The sequence below is a fragment of the Amblyomma mixtum genome, chromosome 1, assembly GCF_055824585.1.
Source record: "Amblyomma mixtum isolate Tamu chromosome 1, ASM5582458v1, whole genome shotgun sequence".
NCBI lineage: Eukaryota > Metazoa > Arthropoda > Arachnida > Ixodida > Ixodidae > Amblyomma > Amblyomma mixtum.
The window spans coordinates 282040230-282067592 of record NC_143012.1 but is presented as its reverse complement, the minus strand read 5'-3'; the positions used below and the strand labels follow the sequence as shown (position 1 = coordinate 282067592).

The 27363-nt window shown below is 45.6% G+C and overlaps 1 protein-coding gene across 1 annotated transcript in view; it reads right to left on the bottom strand.

Moving 5' to 3' along the window:
* Positions 1-1039: 1039 nt before the first annotated feature.
* Positions 1040-27363, bottom strand: part of LOC149371902 (uncharacterized) — a 261347-nt gene continuing 235023 nt past the window's right edge. The window contains exon 5 of the mRNA XM_089566213.1: positions 1040-1135. The gene's annotated coding sequence lies outside the window, so the exon portion shown is untranslated. The remainder of the gene's footprint in view (positions 1136-27363) is intronic.

The window sequence follows — 27363 nt, the reverse complement described above, 5'->3', positions numbered from 1 at the left end:
AAAGAAATTGTTGTACTGAAAGGTCTAGGCAGTGGCAGCCCTATACGTTCCAAAAGCGCCTTATTGGCGCCATATGGCGCCATGTGCCGACAAGGTAGGTGCAGCACGCGTGACTCGTCTCGAGGAAGCAGTGTGTGAGCACTTGCGGCGCGTGATAGGCTAGCGGTAGCGGCACGCGCTGTTCTAAAAGTCTCTATCAAGCTTGTGCCAAAGCTACCGTCACTGTTTCCTTCGCCGCTTCCTTCACCGCCTTTGCCTCACGGCACCGTTCTATGGCCAACACCCCCCCCCCCCCCCCCCCCCCCCCATCCATCTGTTCAGTAGGCTGTCCGCACAGGATTACGCTCTTTATAAACATGCACTTGTAGCCTACACTGCCGCTCGTCGCAGCAGCCGTAGATTTCACCGGGCGATCGTGATGAAAGGACCATTTCGGCGCACCCCGGAAAATTGCGCGCGGGAACTGTTTCTATCCCCTAAGGCAACGCGTCAGTATGCATGCATTACCGCAGGGGGTGGTCTAAACATACACCACTATCTTTCCGGATATTTTTCATTGAAGTTATTTTCCGGATATTTTCCATTGTAATGTTCGCATAGCACGCATCACAGTCGGAGGCAAACGTTTCTTGAAAAACAGCGGACAAGAACAGGTTGCATATGTAGTCGAGTGGGAAAGGGCGTCGAACGTCACGTGATCAAACACGATAACACACCCGGGGATCCTTGGGCATGTGGCAGCAGCACGCTACACAGAATAGCCATATCGGCATGTTATCAGGTTATCACACTTATATATATATTTTTTAATTTTCAGTTACACTAACGCCTCGCTGCTCGATAGCCGTAGGAAGGGGGATGAGGGAGAGATATGTAATTTATTATGGATATGTTAGACACCCCCTGGTGTCTCAACAGTACAAAAGACAGATTTTCAGAAATAATATCTTGACTACATTCTCTGTCTTTCTGTAAGGAACTTCTCTATCTCCAGAAAAACAGGCAGCGTTTCTTCTTTTATTCACTGATTTCAGTTTTCTCCTTTAGCTGAATCCATCTGGCGGCGCATGGATACGACAGCTTCGCACCTTGAGGCCGGTAGCATCCATTCAGGACTATCCCTTTCTGCCAGCGCCTGCATTTCGAAAATTCAGTTTATCTCAGTCCGCGAGGTGTGTAAAGGCGGCGTCACACATTTCGTACATTCATAGCCGGCATGACAGGTGGCATTGCAATGGCAGCGAGATAACATCTCGGCGCTGCTTGGAACTGGAAGGGAAAATTTTGACGCTCACATTTGTGGTCCTTTTTTTCTAGCAGCTCATGTTTCGGAGGTAGAAAGTACAAATGAATCTCAATGCGCTTCGAATGCAAGAGTTCTTACTTGGCCGCCATCTGCAGTATGAATGGCCAAAGAACACCAAAAAAGGTTATTTTCTAGAGACTAAAAAGAAAGCTCCACCGGAGATGGCAATGCAGCCAAAGCACTACCAATGCTAAGGAGATTTCTAGTCTACTGCATAAAAATTTAACCTAGAACCCACCCTGCGAGACATACATTATGAATGAGCTTAGGGCACTGAGTTGAAAGTTTGGGGACTATAAAAAATGTTTTTTGCTAATCACTACACAAAGCATGCTAAATTTGAAACTTGTAACTCTTAAATATTTGATTACCCGTCTCAATCTTGACTCAGCCGTCGCAAGTTTGATTTATTGCAAGAATGACTCCTCATGTTTGTCTCCTTCGTTACTAGAAGTAAGTCGATGAAGCTACTCCCATGCGAGGAGAAGAGCCATCACAATTATTCATGTGTAAGGCCGGCACGCGGATAGACTTCGCGGGGAGATTAAACGGCATCAGAGCGCCTGACGTGTTTTATTTGGCTTCGCGTTTGAGTTGCTGCGTCTTTTGAGTTCCCGCGTTTGAGTTGCAAAATTTTTTGCTTCATATCAGGAATAACAAAGTGCGTTGTAACTAAATCAATGCCTTATAAGTAGTCGCTTTTTTTTGGACTGCAACCGTGAAAGGGTACAGTGAAAGCGAGAAAGCGAAAAAGTTACGGTCTATACTCTCGAAAAGAGCGGTCGGCAAAAATCGAGCTTATCATTCATTTTGCAATACTGTGAGAATCGAAGCGATGATGTACGTTTCGTAATGCGTCTATACCGTTAGTGAGAGAGGCGAAACAGGGTATATTTCCACACACACACAAAAAAAAATGTTGCGGTGCGTGAGCGAAAGAATAAACGTCACTAGCGGTCACAGTAAAGCGCTCGCAGAATAGACCGAACCAGAACAAGATGAAGACACAATAAGAATTTCTCTTAACTCTATCTCACCTCCTGGGATAAAAAAGTAAGATTGAAGTATCGAGCGGTCCAAGACGGTGCGCGTGCCATTGTTTCCCTGAACAGTGTCTCTGAGCTCAGTGCGCTAGCATATCCGGTTGCTCGGTTGCGATATGTTTCATGGTTGCATGGAATGAATTGCGTCAGTCTTCCATCGCCGCATGCTCACTCATGCTTTTAAAATCTTAGAGCTACAATGCAGCCGGGCTTCATTTCTTTGAACTTGGACGCCCTTATTATTTGCATCCAACAACAGCGTCTAAGTTGCAGGCTTTCGAAATTGGGTACCCTTTCCGACGTAACTTCGAGTAAGTTGCAGTCTTGAGAAAGAACTCTTGGTAAACTGGTCTGATAAGAAAAGAAGTCGTTGCTACAAGTAGTGTTCACTGCTAAACAAAATGGTCACGCCTCTCCATCTCTTAGGATAGATAGATAGATAGATAGATAGATAGATAGATAGATCTTTATTTTAGACAAGAAGGTCTCGGATGCAGGGGCAAAAGGCAGATGCACTCTGCCTGACGGGGCCCAAGCACCCTACACAATGCTCACGACAAGCGGCAAAAGAAGCAAGAGCTTCATACACTCTCATTACAAAAAACAACACATAATTATACAAGGTAAAAGTAGGAGGAAGGTGCATACTTTTTCAATGACATAATTAAAGTAAATATTTATAAGACACATCACAACAAGAAAAACACGAGAATTCAAAGAGTTGACGGAAAAACAGGGACATCAAGAATTTTAATCATTCGGGCGAGAAAGGAGGTAAGCTTTAGCATTTCTATTGAATGACTTTTGGGAAACAGATTTCTGAATAATTTCTATGGCCTGTGTATGTTTATTTAGAAGACTGGGAATTAAATATGAAGGCATTTCGGTTCCATAGTTAGTCCTTACGAATGGTACTCTGTAACTGACGTGCCTTAATTTATAAGGCGCGTCACTACTAGAGTTTAATTGAACATATTTAGTGGGATGATGTTTGAAATCGTTAAACACATAAGAAAGCAGTTTCAACTCAAATAATTCATTGACTTTTAGAATAGAATGCTTAGAGAAGTACAAACCTGTATGATCATTGGATGCAAGGTTTTCGACATATCGTATTGCTTTTTTCTGTAATGTTATCAGCCTCGTGAGGTTAGTTTTCGTTGTAGATCCCCAAACAAGTAAACAATAATGAAGATGTGATTGAATTAGGGTATAATATAACTGCCACTTCAGCCATTTCGGAACAAGGTCTCGAAGTTTATATAATACACATAATGACCTTGATATGCTGGCATGAATCTTATTAATATGCAGGGTCCAACTCAAGTGTTCTTCAAAGATTATGCCTAAAAATTTGTAGGAAGAAACACGCTCAATTACGCTATTTTTGAATGTAAGATTAATTTCACTGTTATCAGGCTTGTTACGTGCCTTAAATACAATAAGCTTTGTTTTATTAACATTTAACTCTAGTTTATTTATATTCAACCATAAAGACAATTCTTGTAACCATGCATTTGCCTCAGCCTGAATATTACTAAGATGCATGCCAGAAAAAAATACACTGGTATCATCTGCATATAAAATAATTGTGGGAGTTCGAGGGATGGCTATTATATCGTTGATATAAAGAATGAAAAATACTGGACCCAAAATAGACCCTTGTGGGACACCGTATATTAATTGACCAGGTTGTGATTGATGACCATTCAAACATGTATACTGAACGCGACCGGAAAGATAAGTACGGATCAAATTTAAGGCAACTCCTCGAATGCCGTAAAAAGGTAGCTTATAAAATAAAATATCATGTTTAACTGAATCAAATGCCTTCCTGAAATCTAAAAAAGTCCAACTGTAAATTGTTTGTCATCCATATTAGAAAATATTTTTTCCTTTATACTAAGCAATGCCATTTCTGTTGACTTCTTCTCACGAAATCCGAACTGTTCGTTAACAAAAATTTGTCTGTCGTCAAAGAACTTACACAGTCTGATTTTGATCAAATATTCCAGCAGTTTAGAAAACAAAGGGAGTACAGATATAGGTCTGTAGTTGTTTATATTGTCATAAGGGCCACCTTTGTGTAAAACAACCACTCTGGCAATTTTCATACCATCCGGAAAAATACCTTGAACTAACGCGTTGTTACATATATGCTGCAAGGGCAAGCTAATTAGATCGGCAACAGCAATAATAGGCTCGGCCTTAATTTCATCTGCGCCTGCCGCAGTGGATTTGTCTAGGCTTCTAAGAAATGTGAATATTTCATGTTCGCTGCAAAGATTCAAGAATATGGAACTACCAATTGGAGAGGCAATATACTGAGCAATTTCATGATTTCTATCCTGCTTCTGAGATGATTCGCCAGAGGATAGGAAATGAGCATTAAACTTGTCTGCCAAAGCAGCGCCACTGTATTCAACACCATTGAATGTTAATGTGCTGGGAATATGGGTTGTCGCCCTTCCCATGAGGTCGCTCAAACAATCCCATATTTTCTTAGGGCAATTGGAGACTGCTGAAAATTTATTCTGATAATACTGTTTCTTAGCTTTTTTAATATCAGAGCCTAACTTATTTCTAAGTTTTTTGTATTCCTTAAGTATGACTGGATCTTTTGATTGGATGAATTTGTCAAAAAGCCTGTCACTGGTTTGAATTCGTCGATATAACTCTCTCGTAGCCAACGGCTTTCGAGACTTTTTGTGAGTTTTTCCCACTGTCAAAGGAAATGCGGTATCATATTTGCTTTTTACTAACTGAAGAAGGATATTGTACGCTATACTAGGATTTAACTCATTGTAAACTTCGCTCCAGGCAGTGCTTTCCATCATGGATCTAAACCTAGCTAAGTTTTCTTGATTGAAACTGCGATATACTATCTGGGGAGTTGGTACTTGCTTCCTTTTTTTTATCGCCCGAGGAAAAAAACAGAATATAGGCAGATGGTCGCTCAAATCAAATGTAAGCACACCTGATAGCACTCTTGATAACTCATGATTTGTAACACATAAATCTAATAATGAGTCCCTCTCTAAGGTTATTCTTGTTGGTGACTGAATAACATTGGTGCAGAGAAATGCATCAATGGTTTCACAAAAAAGACGTCGCGGGGAGCTGTTTGTCAAAAGATCAATGTTAAAGTCTCCAACCAAAACAACAGGGATATCTATGATACAAGCATATTCAAGAAGATCACGCACAAACTTGATAAATTCGGCACTTTCACTAGATGGGGGCCGATAAATGCAAGCGATCAGTGTTCCATGACATTTTATAGCAACCGATTCGTAGTGGGTATCGACAAGAGAAAAATCTGATAAAACTTCATAGTCAAGGTTTTCTTTAACATACAATGCGACGCCACCTCCTCTACGGTTTTCTCTGAACACGCCTTCAAACTTGTAGCCACGAAAGAAGATAACATCATTTTGATTTGTGAACCATGTTTCGGTGTACGCTAGTATATCAAATCTGGGATTCAGGGAATCCAAAGCTGATTGCATTTCAAAGTGCTTATTTTTTAGACTTCTAATATTCACATGAAAGACTGACACCCTGTCATTTTCGTGAACAAGACAACTGCGCACCGCAGAGTTAAAAGATAAAGCATTGTAGTAAAGAGGCTTTGTTTGTGATGCCATCAAAGAAAAATAATGAAAAAAACTGATCAGTAAGGCGAAGTAGAGGCGGTGCCTGCTCAGATGATATTTTCCAGGTCAGCAACACACGCGATCCGTATTGCCGTTTCACCCTGGCACTTGCGCACAAAAAGCTTTCCATTACTGTGCCAAGCATATTCGTACTGCTTTTCTGTGGCCCTTGTCCTCATCATCCACATGAGCTTTTTGTTCTGCGCTGTTAAATTGTCAGGAAAGTACACTGTGGATTCAGCTTCCCGCATACTTTGCTTCTTTGCCATCCATTGGTCCTTCATTACACGTGAGGAAAAGCGAACCAGAACTGCCGGGGTTTTGCCACGTTTAGCGGGCAGTCTATGAAGGCCTTCAACGTCGTGCTCAGTCAACTGAGGAAACTCTAGGTCCTGGGCTATAGCATTGATTTTTTGGAACAAGTTTTCATTTTTGGTTTGCGCAAGTCCATGTACTTCCAAGTTATTGCGCCTGCTGTACTGTTCCAGACTGTTTATTTGCTGCCGTAGTTCGCAGACTTCGGTGTTAGTGTTCTCTGACTGAATCTGTGCCTCAATCTTTTCAACCCTTTTCGATAAAGTGACAATCTCAGTGGACTGAAGCTGCATTTTGGCCAGCACTTCATCATACTGATCTGAAAGATGCTGAACAGACTTTTCCATACTTTCCACTGTCTCTTTTACCTGGAAAAGGATATCTAACTTCTGTTTGATTTCCGGTAGTTCACAGAGCTTTTTGTTGATTTCCATTAGCATCCTTTCTGTCAGAGACTGCTCCTTCTGTACCTTTGTTACAATTTTTGAGCCTCGAGCAGCTGAAGCTACACATGTTTGACACTTCCAACTTTTTTTATCGATATCTGCCATTGCTTTGTAGGCAGCTTTCGTCGTATTAGAACAAGCGCCTAAGTGTAACCGTATCGGCATTCTGAGCAGGTAAGGGACGAGCCCTCTGCTGGAAGTGACTGATTACAAACCAGGCATATATCACAAACAGGATCACCCATAGCACTCGCGATGGAAAAGCATGCGGCACAGTAGAAAACAACTACAGCAACAGCACAGACTCAAGCGGCGGCGGCGTTTGGCAGAAGGTTTCTTATGACTTCAATAAGTGAAAGCACACCAACCTGCAAAGTGAAGGATTTGCAGTTACTCTGTGCCGCTGTTGCTTCCGCCACCGCCGCTGAGCAAGTGTGGGGGGCACAGGTGAGCCTTGTCCTTTTATATGCTCCTGGCTGGTGCTGCTTGTGTCGTTATCTTGCGGGGCCGATCGTCGTCGCTCTTGCCACTTTAGTTCACCAGGTGTATCGCTGCAAGCCTGGCCAAGAACTGCAAAGTGAAGGATTTGCAGTTACTCTGTGCCGCTGTTGCTTCCGCCACCGCCGCTGAGCAAGTGTGGGGGGCACAGGTGAGCCTTGTCCTTTTATATGCTCCTGGCTGGTGCTGCTTGTGTCGTTATCTTGCGGGGCCGATCGTCGTCGCTCTTGCCACTTTAGTTCACCAGGTGTATCGCTGCAAGCCTGGCCAAGAACTGCAAAGTGAAGGATTTGCAGTTACTCTGTGCCGCTGTTGCTTCCGCCACCGCCGCTGAGCAAGTGTGGGGGGCACAGGTGAGCCTTGTCCTTTTATATGCTCCTGGCTGGTGCTGCTTGTGTCGTTATCTTGCGGGGACGATCGTCGTCGCTCTTGCCACTTTAGTTCACCAGGTGTATCGCTGCAAGCCTGGCCAAGAACTGCAAAGTGAAGGATTTGCAGTTACTCTGTGCCGCTGTTGCTTCCGCCACCGCCGCTGAGCAAGTGTGGGGGGCACAGGTGAGCCTTGTCCTTTTATATGCTCCTGGCTGGTGCTGCTTGTGTCGTTATCTTGCGGAGCCGATCGTCGTCGCTCTTGCCACTTTAGTTCACCAGGTGTATCGCTGCAAGCCTGGCCAAGAACTGCAAAGTGAAGGATTTGCAGTTACTCTGTGCCGCTGTTGCTTCCGCCACCGCCGCTGAGCAGATGAGGCAAGCCCTAGTGATTCTCTTTTTTAACTGATTTCTGCTCTTTGATTATCACCAAAGCTTCACCAGCACGGTCTGCAGATTCTTATAAAGTACAGGGGCAGTCAAAATAAATGGAAGGCGATATTCACGAAAAAATTTAATCACTGGCCCCCCAATTCATGCTTCCTTGAATACATATGTGCAGCCTGATTGAGATTTTGCGAATTGCACTGTGCACCAACAAGCATGGACCACTATGCTGTAGATTTAAAGAAATTAAATTTTTTTGATAAAGTCGCCTTCCATTTACTTTCGACTGCACCTGTACATGCTTTTTTTATAGTGCATGTCGTATAAAAAAGATTTGAAAATAATATCCGCAGAAAAGAAGCGCTAGCATGAAAATGCCTGAAATTTGTTCAAATAAAGTGTTATTCAGAGGCTATGATGCGGAAGCGCTGTAGCAAAGCAATTTCTACGACACAATTCAATAGGGGCTCCACTTTTGGAGAATGCGCTCTTTCCTTGAACGCGTAGCGTAGACAAGAGGAATAAAAAAAGTGAGGATACATTGAAAAAGTGCTGGCGTTCCTTAGGGCTAAAAGACGACTCAAACATTTTAATATTGGTGCGTTCTATGGTTCCATTAATGCCAAGAGTGTTGATTGAGCGCATGCAACCTTCTCTTAATTTGTTGCCGTCATAACAAGAACCTCAGCTGTACAGCGGGTGGACACTCTTCAGCGCAGAGAAAAGTCTGCTCTCCAAGGAAGTTACGTAAAGAGCTACTTTTGAGCCACTGAAACGCATGTTACGACCGTTACGTTGAGCTCACCGGAAAAAAAATAGCAAAGAGGAAATGGTAAGTACGGCTGAGTTATCGAAGCATTTGTATTCGGTGCATATCCCCTCACTGTGCGAAAGCCCGTAAGTGTACTTTTGGTGCATGTATACACTGTAAAGGAACGTTAGTGAACAGGGCACCTCACACGAGGGGTGCCACGGGCATGATTTGGGAAGACAGATTCGTTGCTATGTTCTGTTCGTCGCGAAATGTTGACAAAAGACTCCAATCTGATCGTTTCCGACAACTTGGGAGGCAGTCCTCCGATCACGTAAAGCGCTGCTCAGTGAGGCTATGTCACTCAGAGATTTTCTCGGTGGCTTAATGAAACAGCAGCAGCTGCTACGCTGGAGTGGTTGTGGCATTTATGAACATCGACATGCTTGATATTAGTTTTTTTAGGCCTTAAAGGTTTAGAACAACTCTTCAACAAATAACATGTGCACGCGATGTTCTATATTTACCTGGTTAAGCTTAACCGTGACGTCTACCGTATCATTGCTAAAAGTGCGCACTTTCGCGTCCCTATTGAAGCGAAAGCTTCACTAAGAGACCTCGGGCTTCAATCGCGGATCCTGTAAATTTGACCATCAGCTCAGTTAGAGGTAAAACAATGAAAAAAAAAAGATGCCCAGGCTTAGCTTGGTTAAGCGAAGAATGCGTTGCATATTGCGCGGTCTTTTTTCGCGAGGTATTGCTTGGCGGCACTCGATTTTTTCAGCAGCTTTTCCTCCGTGACGTATAGATGGATGTATGGATGGATAGGAGCGCCCCCTTTGAAACGGGGCGGTGGCAACCGCCACTTTTTTCTCTTTTTTTCTTTTTCTTTTTATTTTGTTTTTGTTTTTTTTTCTTTTGCTGTGCTTGCAATTCTCACCAAGAATCGCCATCATCTTTACCTACGGTTTTTCCTCCGGCTATCGTGACGTCACGTCACGTGGTTTGGTGGCTGCCCGGCCGCGCCCAAGGGCTGAACTGAGTGATTGCAATATGCTACGCATAAAAGAGAAAAAAAATGCAGCCAATATCGCGAACAGATCTATTTTAAGCGCCGCTCAGCGAGACCACTAGGCTATCGCCGCCGCCAGAACGCCTCGTGTTAAACTGCACCACACTCTCGCGCTGTGCTTTGGAGAGCGCCGTCTTCATAAACTTCCATCTGCTCCGTCTCGCGGCACTGCCTGCTCACCTTCGTCTTCTACGTAGCAGAAGTCCATGGTTTCGTTGTGATTCGGGTGTATAGTAAACATTTTCTGTACTTTTTTTAGTTTTCTAAGAAAAGTGATATCTATGGGCGCCCTTGTTGAATTCTGAACGAGAACAGTAAAACAAATCCATGTGTGCGACACATGCGACATCGTGGTCAAAGGATATATGCGCAGAAATTCTGAACAGGCATTTTCTTTGTGCTTGATTCCAGGAAGAATACAGAAAAGGACTTCGAAGCGTCAGGCGCTTCCAAAGTTGTGTTAATGCATAACAGATGCATCCAGCTTTACCACGAACTAATTCTGTAGCAACGCAAAAGATCAACACAAAGGGCCATGGTCGTCCATGAAAACCAGCCTTCCGAAAAACACCTAATTTTTACGCGGTAATGCGTGAACAGACGCAAACGAACGTCTATGTGTAACGCCTACCAAGGTCTTCTTGCACGCTATGCGTGATGCAAACCGTTTTTCGAAATACGATTACGGCCACCGTTCTTAACCAAAAACTCTGTTTCACCTAATTAGTTAATCCAGTTCGGTGTGCGTGCTCCGAGCAGTTTGCTTGTATTAACATTGCGACTTGCATGCCGGTTACCTATACCTATTACATATGCATGTTCTGTGTTTCTTCTCATTACGGGACATGGCGAGCGCCCTGCGGTTCTGCCGATTGATTCTTGCTTGCAGTCTGTTAGAGAAAGTGGAGTGGCTGCGGAAGTGATGGCAGAACCCGGCACAACTGCATATCGGCGCTATATTATGGCGCATGCCTGTTGTCAAGATAGGCGCATTGCACCCTCCCTAATGTGGTGGCCTGTTCGTAAAGGCATTTCTGTAGGACACGGCGTTTTCGACTGAAAATCGGGAAGGGAAAGCGGTGGAACTTCTGCGGTGGCAGTCTATAAGGGCGGAGGGGTTAGAGCGGGCGAGGCTGTTTTGCCTGTTAATCTCTATCGCAAAATGCTATCGTGGCATAACTTGCCGCGAAGTTTCTAGATATGCTTCTGCATGATAATCCGACTCACCGCATTTCGTCAATGGCCAATATTGTGATAAATTTTGTTCTGTGCCGCATCCTCGGAACTGAGCTTTAAGATCCGCCGTCTTTCATTTAATGGCACGGGTGGCGGCTTTGCAGGAAATTTTGCAGGAGATGCAGCAAGAGGCTGAAGTAGAGAAAAATAAAACATTTATCACTACATTTCTGGATGAAAAAACCCAATCTGCTCATGCATTTAATTTAAAAACAAGTGTAACCTATGTGAAGAACTAAAGTGGCCAGTGCATGTTCAGTTGCAACTGACATCGATGTTCTTTGGGACCAAATGACAAAGATGGGGTGTCGAGACGACATGGCAAGGCTTGGACGTTGAGTTACAGGGTACTGGAGAAATGCTAGCGTAGAGTACTAGAGACTCCTGGTCACTGCGCCAGACATAAGCACGGGTATAGCTTCGCATAAGAACCACCAGTGATGTCTGCCCGTGCTTCCTGTTCCTTGTTCAAGAGAACACGAAGCGCAGACTGGTTCCGTGGTTGCAATCTTTAGGACATTATAAAATCGAAGCAGCGCTAATCTTTAAATACAGCAGAATAAAGCCTGTCACTGCTCCTCCGTTTTACCGATATTAAGGTATGCACAAACGAGAGCTCCGAAGTCATTTTGAATATTTGTTGGCCCTTCACAACACATACTTAATAATGTTCAGCATAACACTGAAGGGCGTCAAATGCAAAGACTGCCAAGGCTGAGGTAGCTGAAAAGTAGCATCAGTATTCTTTAGGACGGCCGGTTGCAAGCGGGTCACCTTTAGGTGCGCAAAAAGCCATCCGTGCGTTTTCTTACTTGCGTATTCGCAGGCAACATAAGAACGCAAGTCTTGATTTGTTCGGAATCATCTAACCACCAGGAAAAATAAAAAATTGCACCAGAAAAAAAAGTAAAGCATTGACGGGCTTGGTGCAAAAAAGTAACTGAGCGCCATCACACTTCCGAGTCCGCAAGGACTGCTTTTTTTAAGACTGCTTCGTCCAAGAGAGAGAACAAGACCCAACATCACAGTAATATAAAGGGCCCATCCTACGACCTTTTCCGCAATACGTCGATATCATACGTAGTAAAGCAGGGTGCGAAAAATACGGCAGTTGTTGAGCAAAGGCGAGCATTAAGGTAAACGCCGAAAGAGACAAAGGGGAAGAACTTGGAAAAATTAGAAGGCGCATCCTTGATATATGATTTTTAGGTCGCTCCTTGCCTGAGTGAAGATGCCTTAAAAGCGGCTCGCCTTCCTTCGTTCAATTTTTAACATGTCATGCATTTTTCAACAGGAGGAAAGGACCTCCTTTGGAGTCTCGTTTCCTTGAGATAGACGCAACGCTTACTTGTTTCTCACATGACCTCCATGACCTCAGCGCATGCTTCATAGGCACTAGCACTGCGCTTGAGCAGTATGGCGTCTGTTGCCGCTGCGGCGACGCCAAGTTCATAACTGGTTGGTTGGTTTATAGGGTAACGTACGTCCCAAAGCAACTGAGGCTATGAAAGACGCCGTAGTGAAGGGCTCTGGAAATTTCGACCACCTGAGGTTATTTAACGTGCACTGACATCGCAGAGCACACGGGCCTCTGGAATTTCTTCTCCAAAGAAATTCAACCACCGCGACCGGGATCGAACCCGCGTCTTTCGGGTCAGCAGCCGAGCACCATAACCACTGAGCCACCGCGGCTGCAGAGCTGGGCACAGCGACCATTCGCAGCTGCCGCGGCACTGCAACTGCAATTTACACAATGGGACGTTGAAAGACAATGTTTTCCTACCAATCCATCTCGAGCATTTAAACAATACGACTAAAATGCAAGAACAAAAATTGGCTGTTGTTTGACCGATGGCCACCTCGAGTATTAGGGTCGGCTACGTTAGCGCAGTGATTCTCAACAGGCTATCCACAACTGCGATGCTGGCCGTATCTCTTGCCAGGCGTTACACAATCTACATTTTACTGCACCCTCTTCTACCTCTCGCTTACTTCTTTGGGCTCCAGCCCACGAGTCGCTCAGCGGAAACGCCCTGAGCTGCCGAGCCGAGTGTATGATCAGCCTCCCTGCTTCCTCTGACACTGATATCTCACGCGTTTCTCTGGTTACCACCCACACGGACATACTCTAGCACTACCGGCTCGAAATATGTCTCTATCCTTCCGCACACCGTGATCTAAAAAGACACGAGGCCGTCCAATGGCGCAAACTACAAACTAACAGTTTTCCAAAACCCCTCTTATACAGCAGGATCTTTCCTGAACAGATAGATCCTATGTGCAAACACTGCTCAACTCTGGCCACCCTCATACACATGGTGTGGACTTGTACACATTAAAACACAATTAACTCAAACACCCCAGATACGTGGGAGTCGCTCCTGCGCACTTCCGGGCCAGCAGACCAAAGCCGGCTTATCCAGCGTGCGGTGGAGGCCGCGACATCCCAAGGAGTCCCCACCGACCTCCTCTAAGCCAGCGCAACCTGTCCTTGGACTGGTCCTCCGTTTTTGGGCATAATAAAAGAGATCACCACCACCACCACCCCGAGAATTGCGGAAGCAACGGCGCGGCAATCGCAGCGGCGGCGGCCTGTCGGGGGGGGGGGGCACTTTGACTCTCTGAAGTGCGTAGAGGCGAAAGCGTTTTCCGCACCACTTTGTCTGCCTCTGTAGCACTAGTGATATTCCAGAGGCCCGTGTGCTGTGCGATGTCAGTGCACGTTAAAGAACCCCAGGTGGTCGAAATTTCCAGAGCCCTTCACTACGGCGTCCCTCATAGCCTGAGTCGCTTCGGGACGTTAAACCCCAATAAAGCCTTGCCTTTTGAACGCAACGCTTTTTGAGGAAAGGAAATGGTGCAGTAATTCTTTATCATCTCGGTGGACACCTGAACCGCACCGTACAGGAAGGGAGGAAGTCGGAGTGAAAGAAGAAAAAGAAAGAGGGGCCCTAACGAAGCAAATGACAATTGTATTCGAGGAAAAGAAATTAAGCAGTCACTGTCTCACACTCCCTCCTCGTTCATGCGCAGTTGGGGCTCTCCGGGGCTGCATGAAATTGCTCACACCTAGCGTAGTGTTGCTTTCTTAACAAAAAGCACACACAGACGCGCGCGCCTGAAAACTAACACAATGTTATAAATGTTTACTACCTTATTTACAATTCTGAGAAATATATTTGTATTATTAGGTGCATATCCTCGATACCTGCGGAGTACAAGAGGTTCCTTAACTCTCCGTGGTGGTGGTGGTGAAAAACTTTAATCAAAGATAGCTTGAGGGTTAAAAAAAAAAAAGTAACCCTGCTGCATGGTCGGTATCCTTAGTCCGGGACACCGCATGACGAGGCCCCGTCTCGCGCCCGCTTGACCAGAGCCCTTTGGGACTCCAGTGTCGAGCAGTTGAGGAGGGCAGTCTCCCATGCCTCTCGGGTGGGGGTGGGGGTGGGGGAGGGGGGAAGGTGAGGATTCTGAGTACATGCCCACACCATGTTAAAGATATCGCAGATCTCTCCACAGTGCGGGCAGCGCCCATCTGTGTTCGGATCGAAGTGTTTTGCGATTGCAGGACAGAGAAGGGTTCCTGTCTGCAGGCGCCGCAGAGTTCGCTCCTCCGCCTTACTCAGCCCCTTGGCAGGTGCCGGGTAGAGACGGTGGCTGTCGCAATAATAAATTAGGATTTCGCGGAACCGCAGAAGCGGTTTATGAGCTTCTGAGCCATGAGAGCTAGGATGAGGAGCCCGGTGTGTGAGCGCTCGGGCGGCCGCATCAGCGGCCTCATTGCCTCGTAGACCCTGGTGGCCAGGAGCCCAGATCACTTTTTTGCGAGTTGGATCGGCGAGAGCGCGTCTTAGAATTTGCGAGGCCAGAGGTGATATTTCGCCTCCAAGATAATGTTCACAGGCCCGGCGAGAGTCTGTGATAACCGTTTTCGATTTTGGATCGGCGGCAGCGAGAGATATTGCGACTTCCTCCGCTCGTGTTGAATTTGGGGCCCGAAAAGATAGCCCATCGACATTTATTCCCCGGTGGACTACGGCAGCCGTGAAGAATCCCGCGGGCGACGGCCCTGTGATGTCCACGTAATAGACGCCCTCTTTATAGCCATATTGCCTCTCAAGCGTGCGAACCCGCGCTTGTCGTCTGGCTTCATGTGAAGCCATGTCCATGTTACGCGGGAGCGGAGCGACCAAGAGCATGTGGCGCCACAGCACCGGGTTGTTCTCCGTCCCCTCTTGTATGCATGTGTTTTGGATGTGTAAGCGGTTTAGCAGGCGGCGCCCAGGCACCGTCTGTGATAGCCGCGTATATTGGTTCACGAGGTGGGCCTCCCGCAACTCCTGATCGGAGTTTACCACTCCCAACGCCTTCAGCTTGGCGTTGGAGGTAGCCACCGGGAGGTCCAGTGCTCGCTTTGTTGCCTTCCTGATGATGGCGTCAATGCGCTCCTCTTGTTGTTTGTTGGTGCGTAGGTACGGCACGGCGTAGAGGATCCGGCTGGTCACGAAGGCATAGGCGAGCCGTAGCGCGTCCCTGCCCCGCAGACCACCCCGCTTGTTGGAAACACGGCGGATCATGCGCCCTACCTGTTCACCTATGCTCTTGAGTTTCGCTATAGTAGTGTCCGGCCTAAGTTTGTTATTGATGAACAGACCCAGGATCCGGAGCTCCGCCACTTCTCTGATGGGACCGCCCGACAAAGATATGTGTAGAGACGTGTTGCCCTTGTGGTTTGTCCTGACGTGTAGAAGCTCTGATTTGGCGGGAGCACATTGGAGACCACAGTCGGCAGCATATGCTTCGACTATGGAGGCGGCCTGCTGAAGGCGGTCCTCTATCTCCCCAAGGCTCCCCTCGGTGGTCGAGATTGTAATGTCGTCTGCGTAGAGTGCGTGTTTTATGCCATCCACCTGAGCCAGTCGGTCGGGAAGGTGCATCATGGCGATGTTGAAAAGGAGCGGTGATAACACCGCCCCCTGTGGTGTATTTCGTGTACCCATAGAGTACGGGCCGTATTCCTCGTCCTCGATCCGGAGGAGTGCCTGACGCGCAGAGAGGAAGTCTCTGACATAGGCGAAGACCTTCGCCCCGCAGTTAGTGGTGTTCAAGTTAGAGAGTATGGTGCCATGTTTAACATTGTCAAACGCCCCCTTAAGATCGAGGGCGAGAATGGCCTTGTCGTTTTGTTGCATGGCTGTGGGTCGTATTATGTCCCTGTGTAGTTGGAGTAGGACGTCCTGTGCAGACATGTGCGGGCGGAACCCGAACATAGTGTCTGCAAAGAGGCCCTTACCCTCCATGTACGGAGAGAGGCGATCCCGAACCATCGTCTCCATGAGCTTTCCCACACACGAGGTTAATGAGATGGGTCTCAAGTTGTCCGTAGTCACGGCTTTACCTGCTTTGGGGAACTCTCCGTGTGCTTCGTTACCCAAGGAGCGGCGAAGGACGATTCTAAAGTTAATGTTGGAAGCCTCGCTTCAACACACCCTTGAGCTAAGGCAGCTTGAAGGTCTGTTCATGTGAGGCAAGGAAACTCGCCATGAACTTCGCAGCGCTTGATGTACCGTGTAAATACTGCTCTGCATCCCTCCACACATCCATTGTTACCACTATATACAGTACATACAGAGAAAACAGAACAGACCAATGAATGAACCATGTAGAAATATTAAGGCCTCGGCGACAGCCTTCGTCAGAGAAAATTAATTTGCAGGCACTTTCCGACTTATACGACAATTGCAGCTCTGTCAGCTTAAAGTGATATAAATTCATACGCTGGTGATAATCGTTGAGTGACACATTCTGAAAAGTGTGACTAACGAAATTTCACATCTTCCAAATACACGTGCCGAAACGCCAACTTAGATTAAGGCGATATGAAGCGAAGAATACGCAGCATGCAGCAAATTAAATAAAACCAACGCATACAGAGATTAACACATGGTGGCTGGATATCCAGAATTATTACAACCAGGAGACACATATCATTGCACGGTCCTCAAAAATAACAGTCACGTCTCTATCGACAATTAAAATATTGGCATGGCGTTGAAAAACTGGAACCCTGTGAAACTAGGTTTTTCGGAAGGGCTTGTCACCGATTTATTTTTTTTCTTAACGACATTCCATTGCAACTCAGACGCAAACAGGTCTGCGTCTCTCACGAAGGGACGAGGGACTTCCACTGCGCCGAATCGCAAAGAACGGTGCCTCCGAACAGTCGCACTTTACTTTACGCTTCAGTGCGCGTTCTTCAGCACATGGTCTTTGTCTACAGCGACGGAAGAGCATTATAATTTAAATCCTACCATTTTTTATATTTTCCCCCTGCAATAAACTTTTGCGCCATCAGTCTAAACTGCAATAAAGCAGCGCACCTTTGAACGGAATAGTCTGTCTGGGTCACACTGCCATGTATGCTTATTTGCTGGATGCAAGGCTATTTCTTGCAACAAGGGCTTAAGGTGTGTCAGTATTTTCATTTACTGACGCGCTCTTAGGTGAGAACGTTTCTTGTTAAAGTGTAAAATGGAGCTGCCTTCGCAATCCTCCCCGTTATTTCAGTGTGCAGAGATATTGCGGCGACTGCTACAAGGTTCCACGTGACCAAAATCCAAAGATGCTTTAAACTTCACAGTTTCTCACGACGTCAACTTGCAAACACTTGAAACCTCGCTTCAGTCGCGTTATTTTGGGTGCCTTGAATTTATGTATATCCGCAGAAACGCTTAAAAAGTTTAACACCGCGAGTCACACAAAAATGCACATATCGCTCACATTGCGTAGTTTTTTTTTTTCTGCGCAACACTATCCTGTAGGCTTTCACGAGCTAATAAAAAAGGTCAAATATTAGCATTTTCACCAAATAGACGCTGCTACGTTCCCTACGCTTCCACCCCTTCTTCCTACGCCGAGCTGTCACCTAATGCAAAGCCAATGTTATTTTACCTTCTTATCACTGGAACACACTTCTTCCAACCAAACGTACGGTCGGAAGGTTTTGCTGCCTCCAGCTCATGGTGATATCCTCAAACGTCTGCCTCGAAAACATGTCTCGTGGCGATTAAGGGAACCATAAACCTGTGTCTACTGACCTGCGTCTCTGAGTAGGAAGGGTAGCCCCCCTGCCTCGAAACACCGTAAAAAAGGAAGTGCACTGACCTGCATTAGCAGTTCGTGACCGTGCTGTGCCTTGCGGAGTTTTACTGTGTTGCAAGCCTAGGCTGATTTTTGCAGCCCGCTCTTAGGCTATCTGATGCCCCCTGGAAGAGGTTGAGCAAACTCTTAACGGCAGTACAGTCGAGACTGGTGTTGGCGTCAGCCTCTTTAGGTCGAAGCCAATTGAATGCGCGCCCTCTCGTCGAGGCTTCTCTTCGCGGGTAACGACTGAGCACATGTCTACAACGGTAATTTCCAATTCCTTTAATATTTTTTCTCCACTGAGGAGTATTCCATTGGAAGTGTCAGGTCTTGCTCATTAAAACAGACAAAACAACTTCTGGTGCTGTCGAAAGGGCTGCATTCATAAAAACTACAAGGTCCTCACAGTATGCGCTGCTTGCATCCAGTGATCAACTAAAACGAGTGTTCTCGGTTCCCATCCTCATTGTATTATTTTTGCTTAACTGTGTGCCCATTCAGTGCTTCGACATCTTACAATCGCTTACAGCTGCAAGCAATAAGCACAAACCTTGCTCAACATAGGACAGAAATGCATAAAATGTCCTCTGAGAGTAGAAGTTTAAATAAAGTGGCTACAAATTTCATTTACCTGCGAGAATCTCAGGCCGCGCTCTTTACTATCCTGCTCCCATAAGCCAGTGAAGTGATTAGTAAATAAAAGCAGTTAACAACAGTACGTTTTGGTCACAACCAACGTTCTTTTTCTGTTCTCATCCCTTTTCGTTTCTACTCTGCTATATATATTTTGCCGGCGCGGTGACTCAGTGCTTATGGGGTTCGCCCGCTGACCCGAAAGACGCTGGTTCAATTCTGGCCATGATGGCTGAATTTCGATGAAGGCGAAATACTAGAGGTCTGTGTACTGCGCGATGTCAATGCACGTTAAAGGATTTCCGGTGGTCGAAATTTCCGGAGTCCTTCACTACGCTGTCCCTCATAGCCAGAGTTATTTTAGGACGTTACCCCATAAACTATATGAAATTATATATATTTCATTCTATCCTGTCATTTTACATTGCTCGTATATTGATGCGCGAGATTTAGAAACTCCTATTTGGAAAAATGGGTCCGTCGACAGTGCACTCGAAAGCTGCCAGCTGCCATATTTCACCTGCCATGCCTGTCGGGTGGTGAAGTGCAGAGCGTGAAATCTCCTTGTCAACTTTTGGGAGGATTAGGAAGGAAGAAGGAAAGTGGGAGAGAAGACAAAGCGTGCGTTTAGGGAGACAGGTAGCCAGTTACACTGTAGAGGCAGGGCAATCTACTTTCCCCCCAGGGAAGTATGCAGAGAGAAAGTGGAGTAGGGAAGACAAAGCGAGGCGATGGTTGAGGGGTGGTGGAGAGACATTAATTAAATTTTTCTCTCTCACTCATCCGCTGTACAAAAGAGACCCCGAAATACAGATATCAGAACCCAAAGACCATATGCCCAAGAAATACATTTCTGCGGCATCGATTTATTTATCGTCTGTTTCTTTTTTGCTGGCCTAGAAGAGTTCTCAGTGCCCACCGCGCAGTGAGGCAGTTATGAAGTCCGCGGCCGTTTCTTTTTACTACTTTTAAACCACCGCTACTATACATTACGCTTATCACGAACTGGGGAGTAGCTCAGTTGAATGCATGGAAGGCAGGAAAGCCACTCAAGCTTCGCGAAGAAGATGAATGAGCCTCTGTGCAACCCATGCCGTTGTAGATGTTTTTCACATTCAAAGTAAAGCAATATAAACGCAGATGTGCATTCTTCTATGTCCGTGGTGCGCGGAACAAACAAAATATGGCCCGGCTCTATTCTGCATGCGCCACAAGGGTCGTGCGCAGAAGTTGCAAGTCGCTTGTCTTATCATAGCCGACATCCAAAGTAGCAGAGTGAGACACGCCTGAAATGAACAACGCTATGCACTCAGGCATATTTCCCTTGCACTGCTGGAGAGCTAACAACAATTGCTGCTATTTCGCTGCAATTCTGTAAGAAAACGCATGCGGATGAATGCGCGAGGTTTATTATACAGGGTCGGAAAATATATATTATAAAACACCCCATTTCCCTTATAACAAAAGACCTTGCGAAATACTGCCTCGTCAGAAGTAAAATAAAGAGCGACGTTATGCATCGCTGGTTAAATTGAAATAGTGAAACATGGCCGTAACAACCTCTGTGTGAGGCGCAGAAGTCTTGGTTCGCACAAGAGTTCCCTACGCGGTTGCAGGCTTCTGTTGTGCAAACTTTAATTTCCTATACAGAAGAAATAAAATTGTGAAATTCATGCCAGTATCAGGCTTTATGGTGTGCTGGCGGTATAGCGAACACGCTCGAACTCATGTGGAGCGATTACATTTCTTCAGAGAGAAGTATCAATAATTTTGAGCAGTGTAACTTGTTGCTTACAAGAGCGAAATGTAGAGTTGAATTCTTCGACTGTTATCCTAATTCCGGACAATGCTTAGGAGTTTACATGCGCACGATCGACCTGTATTTATATATTTATCTTTGAATGTTAATAAAGTTGTAATGGCAATATTTTTAGATTTTTTTTACGTACTTAGAAAGCAGTAGACAAAACATCAAATCGAATAAATAGACAATATGCCGACATATTTATTCTCCTTCGAGTCACGTGGATAGCTGTTCCTTTAAGAATGACAGTACTCTAAGCAAAGACAACTTCCTCTATTAATGACTTCACATTCGCGAACTAAAACCTTTAAACAATGGCCGTTTAAGCAGGTACAAGCGGTGCCTGTGGGAAGAAGGCGACGGAAGGTTCGGAGAAGAGGGTGCGATAGCTCAACATAGCAGCAAAGAGGGTTCATTACGGGAAATGCTGAGGGCCGAAGCCGGAGGCGCTACCCAAATGAGTTCTCCTAGGACGGGACCGGCGACTCTGCGCTCCGTGACCGCTGCGCAAACGCGCTCGAAAGAGTGTTGTACCGCATCGAAGGGAGAGTGAAGGGCAATGAAAGGGGTTTACACGTGGGTGGCAAGGCAGCTTTTCATTCCCCCCGGGGGCTGCAGCTGGGACGCCCTTCACGTCCCGATCACGTCGTGCAGTCACAGCCAGTGGACTAAAACGACCAGGTGTGAGACAATTAAACACGTGAATGTCCAACTCGGAACTCCAGGGACCCGACAGGCAGAGAAGGAAAGTTGCGATACAGCGTGGCTTCTTAACTCAGTGCGCCATTGGGAAAGTACATGGAAGCTTGCCGCTGGTGAATGAAGGAAGTGGATTAATGGGAAATTCTACACGTTGGCGATATCTCTCCATGTGTCGTGGTTGTTTCTCACTGTATTAACGTTGGCCACGCAGCCTGTCAAACCTGCGTACAACTGGTGCAGGTGCGTAATTTGGTGTGTGCCGCATGCGGTTTGATCGAGCTCATGATAAGGCCCCGCAGTTATTTGTGTAACCGAAGGCGTTCTATTTACAAGTTTATTTTTTTTCGCTAGAGTTAGTTGAGCGCGATTCGATTCTTAATTCGTAAAATGCGCCACTTTTGTCAATTCGCCTGTTCGACTTAGCTTGTGCGTAGGGAATTCGTTAGCAGCATTTAGGTTCGTTAGGTGCGTTAGAGGACACTTTGAATCGCGGCCTACAGAGGTTTGCTCCTGTTACTTTTTTCGCTGTTTGTGTATGTCAGTTCCTGTTCTCAGGCACATTTCCAGGCTGCTTTCCTTGTGGACTGGTATATAGTGCATTACTTCATTGCAATTTTTTTTTTCTGTAAGAGTGGAGAGCTTTACATTTCACTCCAGGCTAGTATAAGACGGCGAAAGAAGGTAACAGGAAGTAAGGTTTGAGCTGTCTCTTGCCAACTTCAGAAAGCATGGCGCGCAATAGTAATCACTTTTGTACCGGCACTGACACTAATGGATACGCTGGAGCTGAAGAGGCGTTCTTGAACGCGAATAGAAGCCAATAAATGTGGGGAATTGCAGCACATCAGACACGGACCCAATCACGCATTTACACCGGGGCTTAAATTAGTGTTCTCTCCTAGCCAAGCAGCTTGCCTTGATATAAACTATGCCACTGACATCATCGCAACAATCTAGTATTCGCGTGATATTTATATTCTCGTTCTACTGAAATGAATTTGGATACAAGCAGCTGGTGCCAGAAGCATTCCTGCGGAAATTGTGTAAACTATATTTTTTCTGCTTTATTTTTTTATGAACATTATCTCTTAACTTCCCCTTACGACGCGCGCTCTACTGTTAAGTGGCGCCACCCTGGAAATAAACAGCTTTTGTTGTTTGCGGCCCGTCTGAAAAAGCACGACGAAAGCTGGGGGCAAATCGTTGATCCAAAAAGGTAAGCATCAAGAGTCGCAACTTTTAGATTCAACAGAGCTTCTTCAATACCCCGTTAACGGTCACAGTTATTTCACACTCCCGTATATTACTGACGACTTTCTACAAAGCCAGAAACGAGAGAACTTTGGTTTCTTTGCAGCAAAGGACATTAGGTCAAGAGAGACGGGAATCGTACACTTTTGAAAGGAGTTTACTCCAACGGGATGTACTTGGACATGTCTGCTCACGATTACTGCTGGTGGTCGCTGATTAACGAAGTAATTATTTTACGAAAAATTGCTCAGTTTTTGATGCGTTCCTCTCTACTTATCGTAATTGTAATTAGCAGCAGCGCTTGTTTCGAAACGGTAGTCTGGGTCAGCCGGAGCTTGCAAAGTGCTGTGTGACCTCTCCACCTTTCCCTCATTAAAATTCCTTTCTCTCTCTCTTTCTGCGTACTATCTAGGTCATATTAGTACAGGCTTAATGTGTGGAGACGGCAGCTGGTTGCCGAGATCGTTTGCACTAATCGTTGTTAAACCCTACGAAGCTAAAAAAACCTTCTTTATTTACCTCATTGAATAGCACGCCAGCGAACTTTCATAGTATGGCATACCACATCGGGATACTCGCTTCGCAGTGACATTTTACTGCCGGGGTGTGAAGAATGTACTGTGAACGGTTTACGGTTGTTGCGCCTAGTGCATCTGTGGCCCGTGTTCATCCTCTCACCTGAACCGCTGTGGTAGCTCAGTGTTTCAAAGGTTGACCACCCAGCCCCCGACCGCAAGGCAAGACCGGTGAGAGGCCTGTCATTCATCGTCTTCGCGCCAGAAAGCTTTCCTACAACGCCCAGGAGACCCACCTTAACCGCATCGCTTCTTGGGCGAAAGGAAAAAAGTAAAGCAGTCGCCGAACCATCCGTGATCAGAAGAAAACAGAACTCTTTTTTTCCTATTATAGCTGTTTTTCTGGAGCACTTAATTATCCCTTCCGTTATTACCAAGCACTAACCTTTCCTGCCCACAAATGAAGAATATTCATCGCAGGCAGGCACGACTAGACAGCGGTTTTATGCATCAGATTCGTTTGATGCTTGGTTGTTCCTTGAAAGGAGTAGCTACTTACATGACCGATGATCAGGAATAAATCGTGAGCTGCTAAGAAACTCGTTATTTCCTCGCATTAAAACAAAGCTATGCGCAGTTTTCTAATGAATATCTGTGCTGCATCCCAAAGCATGCAGAACTTCTGTAGCTTCATTTAAGAATTATTTAATGACACAACTGCCGACATCTCAGGTAATGGCGGTATTTAGTGTAATAACTGATATCAGAAATGTTGTGAGGTCTTATGAAGGTGAGATACCGCTGCCTATTTTATGCTATACCCCATAGTAAAGTCAACAACAAAGGCAGAAAAGTTTACCTTTACTGTCGACCAAAAACATGTGACAAGGCGATTATAAACAGCTTATACTCTTTTACAAAAGGCAAACGTTCATATTCAAAACAAGTTTTCACCTTAGAATTTTTGTAGAAAGGAATCCGTGAGTCTTAGATTGTGTATATTCTGTCAACAGCTTGAGAGGATTCTGACACCATTCCTGGCGCATCAGAGTTCATTAGGGAAGGCAGCGCATGTTTTAAGCATATTTTTTCTCTTGATGGTAGCGAGCTTCTGTGGATTACTTGGGCGCTGAAGCATTTCCTCAATAGCGTTAAGCTCAGCAGAGCAACTTTCCAGTTCCCTTGTACTTTCGATTGCCCGCCATCTCGCTTGCCGTCTGCAAGCCACAGCAGAAACGAAATGCCATCTCCCATTCCCCGCTTTGTAAGATTACGGCCATCAAAGACATCTTCAGCCGCCGAAAATGAACGGGATTTGGAACGTCATTGATGGTGCTGTAAGTTTTCTTTCCTTCGCGATTTTCTTTTTTTTGGAACAAAGAAAAGGGGCCGCTGCATGTGGAGATTTTTGACGACCCATTCGAATTTAGCGCCGACTGACAGCTTCATTTTCCCTGTTGCTTGCACACGGACCTTTTGTTTATTTCTTTATAGTAATGCGCACGATTTACTGTGTAAGTTGCAGGTCATGATGCTGCTAATTTGTGATTTATTTAAAACACAAGTGCGAAAAACCTACGTGATCAGATTGTTTTGCCATTTATGAGCCGAAGTTTGTGGTTACTTACAGTGTTATGGCTTCTTTATACAACAGTTACTATCTTGGGCTGTAACTCATTAAGGGGACCTGAAAGCTTCTGGTACTATGAATTCGACATGTCTCACGAAGCGCAGGTGCTCATTGGAAGTAGAGTAGAAACCTCAAGACAACAAGATGCATGACTGTGTTATGTACCGAGCACGCCGCCAACATCTTCATGTAGGGGTCTCGGTGTTTCTCCCTTGTAACCAGTACCTTTCTAGCTGGTGTGCGGGCGACTGCTTCGGCTTAGCCTGTAAAACTACCACGTCAATTTCTACCATAAAGACACTAGAGCAGCTTATTCAAATATTTTTCGCATGCCAAACGAGTTTCCCCCTGGTCATACATGGAGTAGGCCAGGGCAATACCACTTTCCAAGTGCAAGTCCCTATAATTGGTGGGTCCCCGCACCAGAGACTGCTCTTTTACCGATTTAGGTTTGGTCATCCACGGGCTCGAAAGGCCCCCCAGCAAGCATAGTGGACTGATCAACAACTGCCACCTGGTTGGCCGTGTAAGGGTCCAACCCACGAGCTTCGGACAGGCGGGATCGCTACTCCCCGTGGTGGGTTTCCGTCCTGCGCACCACTGGCGGACGCCGAGGCGCCCTCGACTTCGGGTAGTCTCTTCGTGCCGCGCTTCAAACAAGAGCCCGATTCTACCAGCTCTTAATAAAAGTCTTGGATTTGACGCCGGCCCTGGTGTACTAAGTCAGGACCTACCGCCTGCGTACTGGAAACGTGAGTGTGGGCTTCATCAAACACCCCTATGGTCTCACAGCGGAACTGCTCACTGACTCTCAAAGATCTCAAGCGTCTGTCATCTAATGCGAAGGCAAGATAACCCCTGATCCTTAAGGGAAACGGAGTGGATTCCAAGAGAAGGCAAGTGTAGCAGGGGGCGCCAGAAAGTTAGTTTGGCGGATCAGGTTTAAGAAGTTTGCGGGGATACAGTGGCTGCAGCTGCCAAATGACAGGGTTAATTGGAGGGACATGGGAGAGGCCTTTGCCCTGCGGTGGGATTAGTTAGGCTGATGATGATGATCAGCTTAGTTAAAAATCCCGAGTTTAACTCTTCCTTATTAAATTTTTTTCGTCAAAAGGTGCTCTACGATAGCCTTGCCAATTAGAAAGAAATACTTGAAATGAATAAAAGGAAACCGAACATTTGAGGTGCTTACAACAGAAGAGACAGTGAAGTCTAATTAAAAGTTTCCCTTTACCAATAGCTGAAATACCGTGGGTCTTTGAGGTTTTCGGGCGCGATGGCTTCATAGATAGCTATGAGTGCTGGTTTAGGGTCAATAAATAAAGCAAGCACTGTTCAGTTGAAACGGAGCTCCCTGCATTTAAGATCGTTTCTGTTTATATTAATGGAAATATTTCGTACATGGTTTCATAACACCAGAAGGACATAATAACATATATTACAAGGCGTCTAATCTGTCTCATTTTCGCGTATTGTAAGAGAGAAAAAAAATATTTTTCCATCTCTTCAGCCACTTATGCGCACTACGAGCTTGAATACTGAAATATTAAAATAACAGTATTTCAGTCTTCCGTAAAGACAACAGTACACGTACTTGTTAACTGTCACAAACCTCAGCAGCAACTAGGATGTGCGCCTAACGAACCAAGGACATCACTGCGGATAGCTGAGCTGGCGGCTTGACTGAGTTGATTCAAAATTCAACTTTTAAGTCACGTCCAGCCGAAACGTAGGCTCACTGGAAATATTTTCTTTTCGTTGGTCATTTCTTAAACAAATTTAGTGAAAACGGCGCTTCTTTGTGTCGTTCTGTTTACCACACTCCTAAAGATAGTTGCCGTTTTAAGGTTTGTCTTTTCACAAAACCTCGAAAGTTGTCCATCCTGTTTCGGCGACTTTTTGAATTATGTTCTTTGTTGTTTGAATTCTCCCATCATAAAGGAAATATTATCTCAAACGAAAAGTTCCGAAGATGTACAACGGGCGGGAGCAACAATGGCATGCCAACTGGCAATGTTGGCATGCCGCATGAACGGGTTGAATTTGTTGAGGAGCTTCACAATCCAATGAGCCGTGCTTGCATAGAGGAATGCTCTCCACCCGTCTGTTTATTATTTGCTGTAAATAAAATGATACATACAGGCTGCAGTGAGGACAAAAAGATATGCCGTGATTTATAGGGATACCCTTGGGAGAAAACACAACAAATGATGCCTCTCTGGACGCGCATTTTCATTTTGTGAGATGCGCTGGGTCTCAAGAAAATGGTTTCCGAATGTCCACATGTAGTGTGAAGTCTGTACTTGGTCAACAAATGCTTCAATTTGGGACAATTCTTTCGGGTTGTGCGCCGTTGTACTTGTACCCCATGAAGAGGCGGCATTGACAGTCTCATGCCATTCCGCGCACTGCAGCTGTAAAAAAAAATATCACTGCAATAAGAATGCAGAGGAAAGTTAGCCACGCGACGAGGTTGATGGCACACCACGTTATGAATATTTGAGCAGTCTGCACAGTCACTTGAGACAACCTTTCAATGAGAGTGGAGTTTTTGAAAGCTTAGTATTGTGTTAAGGACGAAGAAAGTTGAGTGCGCGTCTTTACTC